The sequence below is a fragment of the Rhincodon typus genome, chromosome 7 (assembly GCF_021869965.1).
Source record: "Rhincodon typus isolate 14 chromosome 7, sRhiTyp1.1, whole genome shotgun sequence".
In the NCBI taxonomy this organism is placed as follows: Eukaryota; Metazoa; Chordata; class Chondrichthyes; order Orectolobiformes; family Rhincodontidae; genus Rhincodon; species Rhincodon typus.
The window spans coordinates 11,951,878-11,960,338 of NC_063338.1; positions in this window are offsets into that span (position 1 = coordinate 11,951,878).

Below are 8,461 nucleotides of genomic sequence, written 5' to 3' on the forward strand. Positions count from 1 at the left end.
CAGGTCTGGCAGCATCTGTGGAGGAGAAAACAGAGTTAACGTTTCAGGTCCGGCGACACTTTCTCAGAACAGGACTGAAACGTTAACTCTGTTTTCTCCTCCACAGATGCTGCCAGACCTGCTGAGCTTTTCCAGCAACTTTGTTTTTGTTCCTGATTTACAGCATCCGCAGTTCTTTTGGTTTTTATTAGAGGTGCAAGAAGTATGGAGTAATTATACTTGGGAGTATTTAGTTTTGCAAATATAGAATTGGATTGTAGTTGTGTAAAAATAATGGCATGTGTTCAAAGGGTGTTCAAGAAAAAACAATTGTACAGCAGTATATTTCCAGTCCGGTGAGAAAGGAGACACTGCTCGACCTGGTTCTTGGAAATGAAGTGGATCAAGTGGACTGGGGGATCATTTCGATAATAGTGATCATTGTATCATAAGGTAAGGTTGGCTATGGAAAAGATTAAGAGTATAAGTAAGATTAGTTAACTTGGTATAAGCCAATGAGGTTAGAATGGATCTGACATGGGTAAATTGTAATAAAGGTTGACAGGCAACACTATAGGTGAAAAGTGGCTATCTTCAAAGAGCAGATGGTTTAGGTGCAGTCAAGGCCTATTCCCTTGTACATTAAAACTAGGACAAATAAATTCAGAAAATCCCTTGATGACAATCAAGCTATGATTTAAGAAAAAGAAAACTTGTGCTTGTGGCAGATGTTACATGGGTAAATACAGTGGGGAACTGGGCTTAATATAGAAGGTTCAGGGGGAAATTGGAAATAAAATGAGAGGCAAAGAGACAGTATGAGAAGACAGCTGGCATAAAGGCAATCCAAAAGTCTTTTATTGGCATACATGTAATGGAAGAGTGGCAAAGGAGGAGTGGGACAGATTTAACAACAAAAAGGGAAATTGAGTGGAGACAGGGATTATGGCTAAAGGTATACTTTGAATCTCTCTTTACCAAGGAAGTAAATATTGCGTAGGTATGGTGAAAGAGGAGATGGTTCAGACACTTGGGGTTTAAAATCGATAAGGAAGACATACTGGATAGGCTGTTTGCACTTAAAGTTGGTCAGGAGCCACAGCCAGATCAGATACATCCATGGATAGTGACAAAAGAAAGTGTGTAAATTGAGACAATGGATCATTTTTCAATCTTCCTTAGGCTTGGTAGTGCCAGAGGACGGGAAAATTACAACTGTTACATTCTTGTTTGAAAAAGGTGTAAAAATGAGCTCATAAACTAGAGGCCAGACGGTAACCTCAGAGGGGGGATGGTTCTACAAATAGATCATTTGAGACAAGATGAATAGTCACTTTGACAGGTCATTGAGGGAAGCCAGCTTAGCTGCCTGAATGGGGAATTGTGCTCAACTAACTAGCTGTGGTAAAAGACAGAATCACCAAGGGTAATGTTTATGTGGTGTACATGTACTTCCAGCAGGCATTTGATAAAAGTGTTGCATAACAGACTTCTGACCAAAATTGTAGCTCATGAAATAAAAGAGACAGCAGGGACGAAACTGCCTGAACGGCAGGAAACAGAATGAAATGATTGATGATGCCTCAACATCCGAGAGGGAAAGATTATGGTCAGGTTCCCCAAGGATCAGTTTTAGGACTTTAGATGTTTCTGATGTATATGTGACCCAAGCCTTGGAGTACATGACACAATTTCAAAATTAGTGGAAGAGATCAAAAGGATGTGAATTGGCAGAATGAAGACAAAAAGCAGATTAAATTTAATGCAGAGAGGTGTGAAGTGACTCCCTTTCATAGAAATAAAGCAACTAAAATAGAATGAATGGTACAGTCTGAAGGTGGTGCAGGAGCAGAAAGATCTGGGGGATACGTGCATAACTCGTTTCAAAAAAAACTCTTTATGATTGAGGAGCAAATTGCCGCAGGTGCTGGAATCTGTACGGAAAACAAAAAAATGCTGGACATCACAGTGGGTCAGGCAGCATCTATGGAGAGAGAGCAAGCTAACATTTCGAGTCTAGATGACCCTTCATCAGAGCCCTTAATCTTTCTGATTAAGGATTTTCTGACCGAAACATTATCACTGTTTCTCCTCTCTCTCCTTGTAAGCCTGCTGAATAATTCCTGCATTTTCTGTTTCTTTTACGTTGACTTGGACCCTTGTGAGTTCTCTTGGCAACAATTTTCCTTTTCAGAGGAGGTAGGTGGATCCAAACGACATGTTTGTTTAACGTGAGAATGGATTCAGCCAGTCGGATTCGGTGGTGGTTGGGGACGGGATGGAGATAACACAGTGTGGAGCTGGAGGAACACAGTAGGCCAGGCAGCATCAGAGGAGCAGGAAAGTTGGCTTGCTGTGTTCCTCCAGCTCCACACTGTGTTATCTCTGACTCAAGCATCTGCAGGCCTCAATATCTTTGGGGATGGGATGGACTTCTTTTCGGGAAAGAAACAGAGAGCCCTCAGGCAGTTCCACTTTTGGGGGTAGGGAGTGGTTGTCGGTGTAGAACGGAATTTACATATATAGTGGGGGGAAAAGAGGACACTTAGGTTCAAGAAGCTGTTAAAAGTGCCAAGGGGGTGCCTGAAGGAGAATTGTGGATGCAAGTATATGTAGGTAGCAGGAGATGAGACAAGAGCAGGAACAAGAAATCAAAAAAGGAAGGCATCAGTCAACAATAGTCTAAAATGGTGGAATTATGAGGGCAGTTTCTAACTGACTCCAGCCCACCCGCTACTGAGACTGAGCAGCTTCCCTCAGGGATAAAGGAGTTCCAGATTCCATGTGTGAAAACTGCTTTCTGCCCTGAGCAGTAAGGTCTAAGGTTCTGGTTCCTTGTTCTGGATTCCACCTGACCACCTTCCCCCTCCTCCTCCCCCCCGCATTGGCACCCCCCAGCTCCTACCAGAAGAAATAACTTTTCTCGATCTGCCCTGTGGGCTGAATTTTACCAGCTCCTGGCTACGTGTCATTTTCTCCATGTTTACTGGAGGGTTTCTCTCCACCAGGCGTAATGTATACAACACCCGCACTATCATCCCAAGCTCACCTCATTAACTGTCTACGACACCTGTAATAGTACCCTTCTTGTCCAGTGCTAGCCCACTTAACCCACTCGCTGTGGCTAAAAATGCCCCTATTTTCTCTCTGCTCCCTCACACCTCCTGCTAAGGCTCATGCTCTAACGACTCGCACTATCGCCTGCATAGTGTTCCCTCACTCACCCAATCCCCTCGCACCACTAACCCTGCATGCCTACTCTCACCCTGGGACCCTTCACCACATTCTCTCCACCCCCCTATGCCCTGCTGCCATCTGCACTGGCATCAACAGCTGTGCCACCCACTTCCACCTCACTCAATTGCTCCCTTTCTCTCGTTCAGTGAAAGGACAGAAAGAGCCAAGATGGGTTGGTGGAGTGCCCGCTTCGAGGAGAAAACCGTAACTCCCCCAAAGTGAGCAAATGATCGAGCCCAAGCCCCTGGACTGACAACAGAGGCTGCTGTGCCAGGTCCCCTGACTGAAGGTTACAGAATCCCTGCAGTGTGGAAGCAGGCCATTCGGTCCATCAAGCCAACCCCGATCCTCTGAAAAGCATCCCACCCAGACCCCACCCCCTTCCCTATCCCTGCAACCTTGCATCTCCCCATGGCCAATCCACCTAACCTGTACACCTTTTGGAGGAAGCCCACGCAGACACAGGGAGAACGTGCAAACTTCGCACAGACAGTCACCTGAGGCTGGAATCGAACCTGGGCCCCTAGTGCTGTGAGGCAGCAGTGCTAACCACTGAGCCACCACACCACTCCAAGTCAGGTTCTGCTTTGACTTGACTGAGGACAACTCTCCTTAGACTTTGAGACGTGGCCAAATGCCACTCAGCAACACGTTCGTCCTCTTGACTGATCACTGTTGATGGCCAGGACGAGCCACCTGGCTTTGTGTCTGCGCTAAAAGCCAAGTCGAGACAGTAGTACTGTGTGTGGAGACAGTACTGTCTCTGGCTGTGGAAAGGGGAGTGGGAAACTGCTAAAAGGCAAAGCAGGGATATTGTGAGCATAATGAGAAATGAGAAAGCAAGCGAGTATCTCTGAAATGCGCTCTTGTCTGATCCGTAAGCCGAATACCCATCCCTGTGCCAAACATTTCAAATCTAGCGCCTGCTCCAAAGTACAGCACAAAATTGCGGAGGTCTATTGTAAGTGGATCGGAGATGTGTCCTGATGGTGCAGGGAGGCTGGCACTTGTCAGACATCAGCGTCTGTGGGCATGGAGTGCGTGTAGCCATGCAGCGTGTCCTGATAGATTGGTCCTGGGTAACCAAGATGGAGATCCCAAGGAGTGAGCGGCGAGTCAGGGCCACCATATACCCACTCAGACTTCCATGTCAGGAATTCTTGGCATCTAGTTTCCGTCCAGTGGGTGAGAGGATGCATACTGAGGAAGCAAGATTAAATAATAATGAGTAAAACTCTCCATCTTGCACTTTGGAGGAGGCGATGGCCCGATGGTATTATCGCTGGACTGTTAATCCAGAGACCCAGATAATGTTCTGGGGATCCGGGTTTGAATCCCACCACGGCAAATGGTGGAATTTGAATTCAACGACTATCTGGAATTAAGAATCTAATGATGACCAAGAATCCATTGCTGATTGTCAGGAAAAACCCATCTGGTCCAATAATGTGTTCCCTTTAGGGAAGGAAACTGCCATCCTTACCTGGTCTGGCCTACATGTGACTCCAGACCCACAGCAATTTGGTTGACTCTGGGCAATTAGGGATGGGCAAGAAACGCTGGCCTACCCAGCAATGCCTTCATCCTGTGAATGAATAAAGAAAACTCACTCGAGAGTCATGCTTTGATGTACAGTGCTTAGTTTGAAAGCAAGGTTTGTTGCTCCCCATGTCAGGCCCTGTGTAGATTCCACGCCAAATACTAGTCAAATAGAACCCCACTCATCAGCTTCTTCGTGAAGTAACCTTGGAGATGGCATGAAGCCTGAATACTTTCCTTGTTACCTCCTGCCCAAGTTTATCACCGAGAAAAAATATTGTATCCAATTACAAGAAAGTAAATAACCCTTACACGTCTTAGGTGCTGTGGCTTTTCGTGAAGGAATTTAGAGGAAAATATATGAACGAACTTCAGATTTGATTTGATTTACTTATTGTCCATGCATCTTGTTACAAATTACAGTGAAAAGTGTGGTATGGTGTTGCGACTCTCTGGTGACATTTTAAAAGATATAAAAATAAACCAAAACACAGATTATAAAGGCAGAAAAAAGAAGAAATAAAGAAAGTGTGCAGCTTTACAATTCTTGAGATTGTTGACTTGTTTGCCGAGCTGGCTTATTCTCGTTCAGACATTTCGTCACCATGCTAGGTGACATCATCAGTGGAGTCTCCGATGAAGCGATGTTGTTCTACTCCGTTTGGAATTTATACTGTCCGGTCCGTTATGGCGAGTAGTGTCATTTCCGGTTTTGATCTGTATGGGTTTGTATATGGGGTCCAATTCTATATGTTTGTTGATTGCATTACGGTTGGAGGACCTAGCATGGTGACAAAACGTCTGAGTGAAAACAAGCCAGCTCAGCGAGCAAGTCAAAACCTCATCCATAACCCGAGCTACAGAACTTTGCAGAAACATTTTACAATTCTTCTTGTTAAGAGTTCCGTCATGGGCCTGGTGGCCCCTTCGCCGCGCTGCCAATGCTGGAATGAAAGTTGCTATTCTTTGGCGCCATCTCGCCTCCACCGACGTCCTCGCTAACCCTCGCCAATGCAGATGCCGTACCAAAATGGCCCAAGCCCGGCTCTGCTGCTGCCATGAGTCCACTTCGGGCAACGCCTCGCTGATGTAGCTGCTGCTGATACTGCCGGGTCTCGTACCGGGCCCAAACTCATCTCCACTGCTGCCCCCATGAGTCTGCGCTGGACACAAATGCCACCAGGAACCCAAACTCTCTCCGATACCTCCGCCACATGTCCACACTGCTGGGCCTACTCACCGCTAATGCCATCGCCGTGACCAAGTTCTTCAACAAGAAGAATTGGATGCATGAATACAGAGGGCTTGAATGGCCTTCTTTCTCCATAGCTATCTAATAACCTCTGTACTGAGGAAAATACACTTTCCCAGAAGAATCAAGCTTACTGGGTGGGTACAATTTTTTTTTCTTTCTTCTCTCGCCTTTTCTTCTTTCTCTGCTATTTTGTTTTGCTTACCTCTTGTTGAAGGGATGTGGCAGCCTCTGAAAAGCCCAGCGTTTATTGCCCACCCATAGTTTGCTCTTGGGAAGGTGGTAGTGAACTGTCTTCTTGAACTTCTGAAGCCTCATAGTACAGTTGAGTAGGAACGTCCAGGATTTTGACCCAGTGAAGTAATAGATAGTATATGTCCAGGTGAGGAAGGTGCATGATTTGAAAGAGGCAGTGGTGTCCACTAGCACTTCTTGCCTGTGTCTTTCCAATTGGCAGACATTATGGGTAGGAGTCTTAAACAATCTTTTAACCCAGTCTTAAGCCATTTTGGTGTGACATGCCACCCTGGCTAAATATGTATATAATTTTGGGGAGGTGAAGCCTAGTATTATCACCAGAAAAGTAATTCAGAGACCCAGGTAATGTTCTGGCGACATGGGTTTAAATACCAATGTGGCAGATAGTAAAATCTGAATTCTATAAAAATCTGGGATTAACAATCTAATGGTGACCATGAACCCATTGTTGATTGTCAGGAAACACCCAAACAGTTCACAAATGTCCTTTAGGGAAGTGAACTGTTGTCCTTACCTGGTCATGCCTATGTGTAACTCCATGATTGACTCATTGGTTGACTCTGAACTGCTTTGTGAAATGGGCAAGCCAGTCAGTTGTAACAATTCCTAGAAAGCCTCAAAAGGAAATGAAATGAAAATGGATGGCACATGGATTGCAACGGTTCAAGAAGGCAGCTCATCGCCACTTTCTCAAGGGCAATAGGGGACTGGTAATAAATGCTGGCCCAACCACTGATGCCTGCATCCCATGAAGCGAATTTAGATTATATGCACATTGTGTTGTAATGTATACTGCATAAAAAAAAATCCAGCGTGACCTGTCCATATTCTAGCTGATATGAATTGAAAATTGAACACAAGACCAGGTTATTCATTTGGCTGCCTGTTCTTTCTTCCATTGCTCTCCAGCTGTGATGGAGCGAGGCTGGAATCAATAGTTTGTGGTTACAGGTTGAACAGCTATCTGAGGAAATGTAGAAAGCCAAGTGGTGGGAAAGTGCCACTAATCAACAAACAGACCTCTAAAGTTGCAGGGACCAAAGAATTTCTGTGGTTAAAATGGAAAATAAGTGGGAAGCACAAGGCAAATTGTTTCCCTAGCCCCCGTGTGTAGAAATGATGGGCCAAATGGTCTGCTCCTCTCTTACCTCATTCTATGAAACTGCATTATTCCATAAACCCCATTCCCTGTTATAGCATATTCATATAGAGGTGTAGCTGTATCCCATTCAGTCAGGGAGTATTGTCATGTGTGGTAAAACATATTTTCAACTTGGATGTTTTGGAAAGAAAATATTTTGAAGGGCTAATGATATAAACTGTGTTGTGTGTTCTATACTTTTGTAAGTGGACCATGGTCTGTTTCAAAGAAAAGGTCCTTTTTTGCTTAATATCAACCAGCTGCAATTTATTGTTGTGGGCTTTAACGTATTTTTGAGGTTTTTCAAGTGTGAGTGGAAGGGAAGGTTCATTACTGTCACTACCTCATCCAATCTCAAGCTGGGCTGATATTTGAAGTAAGAGTGAAGTTTCCGGTATAAAGCACTTGGCAGTGCCTTAAAGGTGCTAATGATCATTACGTTTCAATAAAACCCTACAGTGTGGAAACAGGTCATTCAGCCCAACAAGTCCACACCAACCCTCCGAAGGGCATTCCACCCAGACCCATCCCATCTCTGTAGCCCTGCATTTCCCAAGGCTAATGCACATAGCCTACGCATCTCTGAACACTATGGATAATTTAGCATGGCTAATCCAACTAACGTGCACATCCTTGGACTGTAGGAGGAAACCAGAGCACCCGGAGGAAAGCCGCACAGACACAGGGAGAATGTGCAAACTTCCACACAGACAGTCGCCTGAGGGTGGAATCGAACCCAGGTCCCTGGCACTGTGAGGCAGCGGTGCTAACCACCGAGCCATCCATGCTGTCTAGCCACTGAGCCAACGTGCCATAACAGTTAACGTCAAGATGAAAATCGGGCCAAAGAGAAACTGGCATTTGTTAAACTAACGTACATCTCAAAGCAAGAACAAAAACAAAGTTGCTGGAAAAGCTCAGCAGGTCTGGCAGCAACTGTGAAGGAAAAAACAGGGTTAACGTTTTAGGTCTGGTGTTCTCCTCAGGAGTTCTGAGAAAGGGTCACCAGACCCGAAACGTTAACCCTGTTTTTTCCTTCACAGATGCTGCCAGAC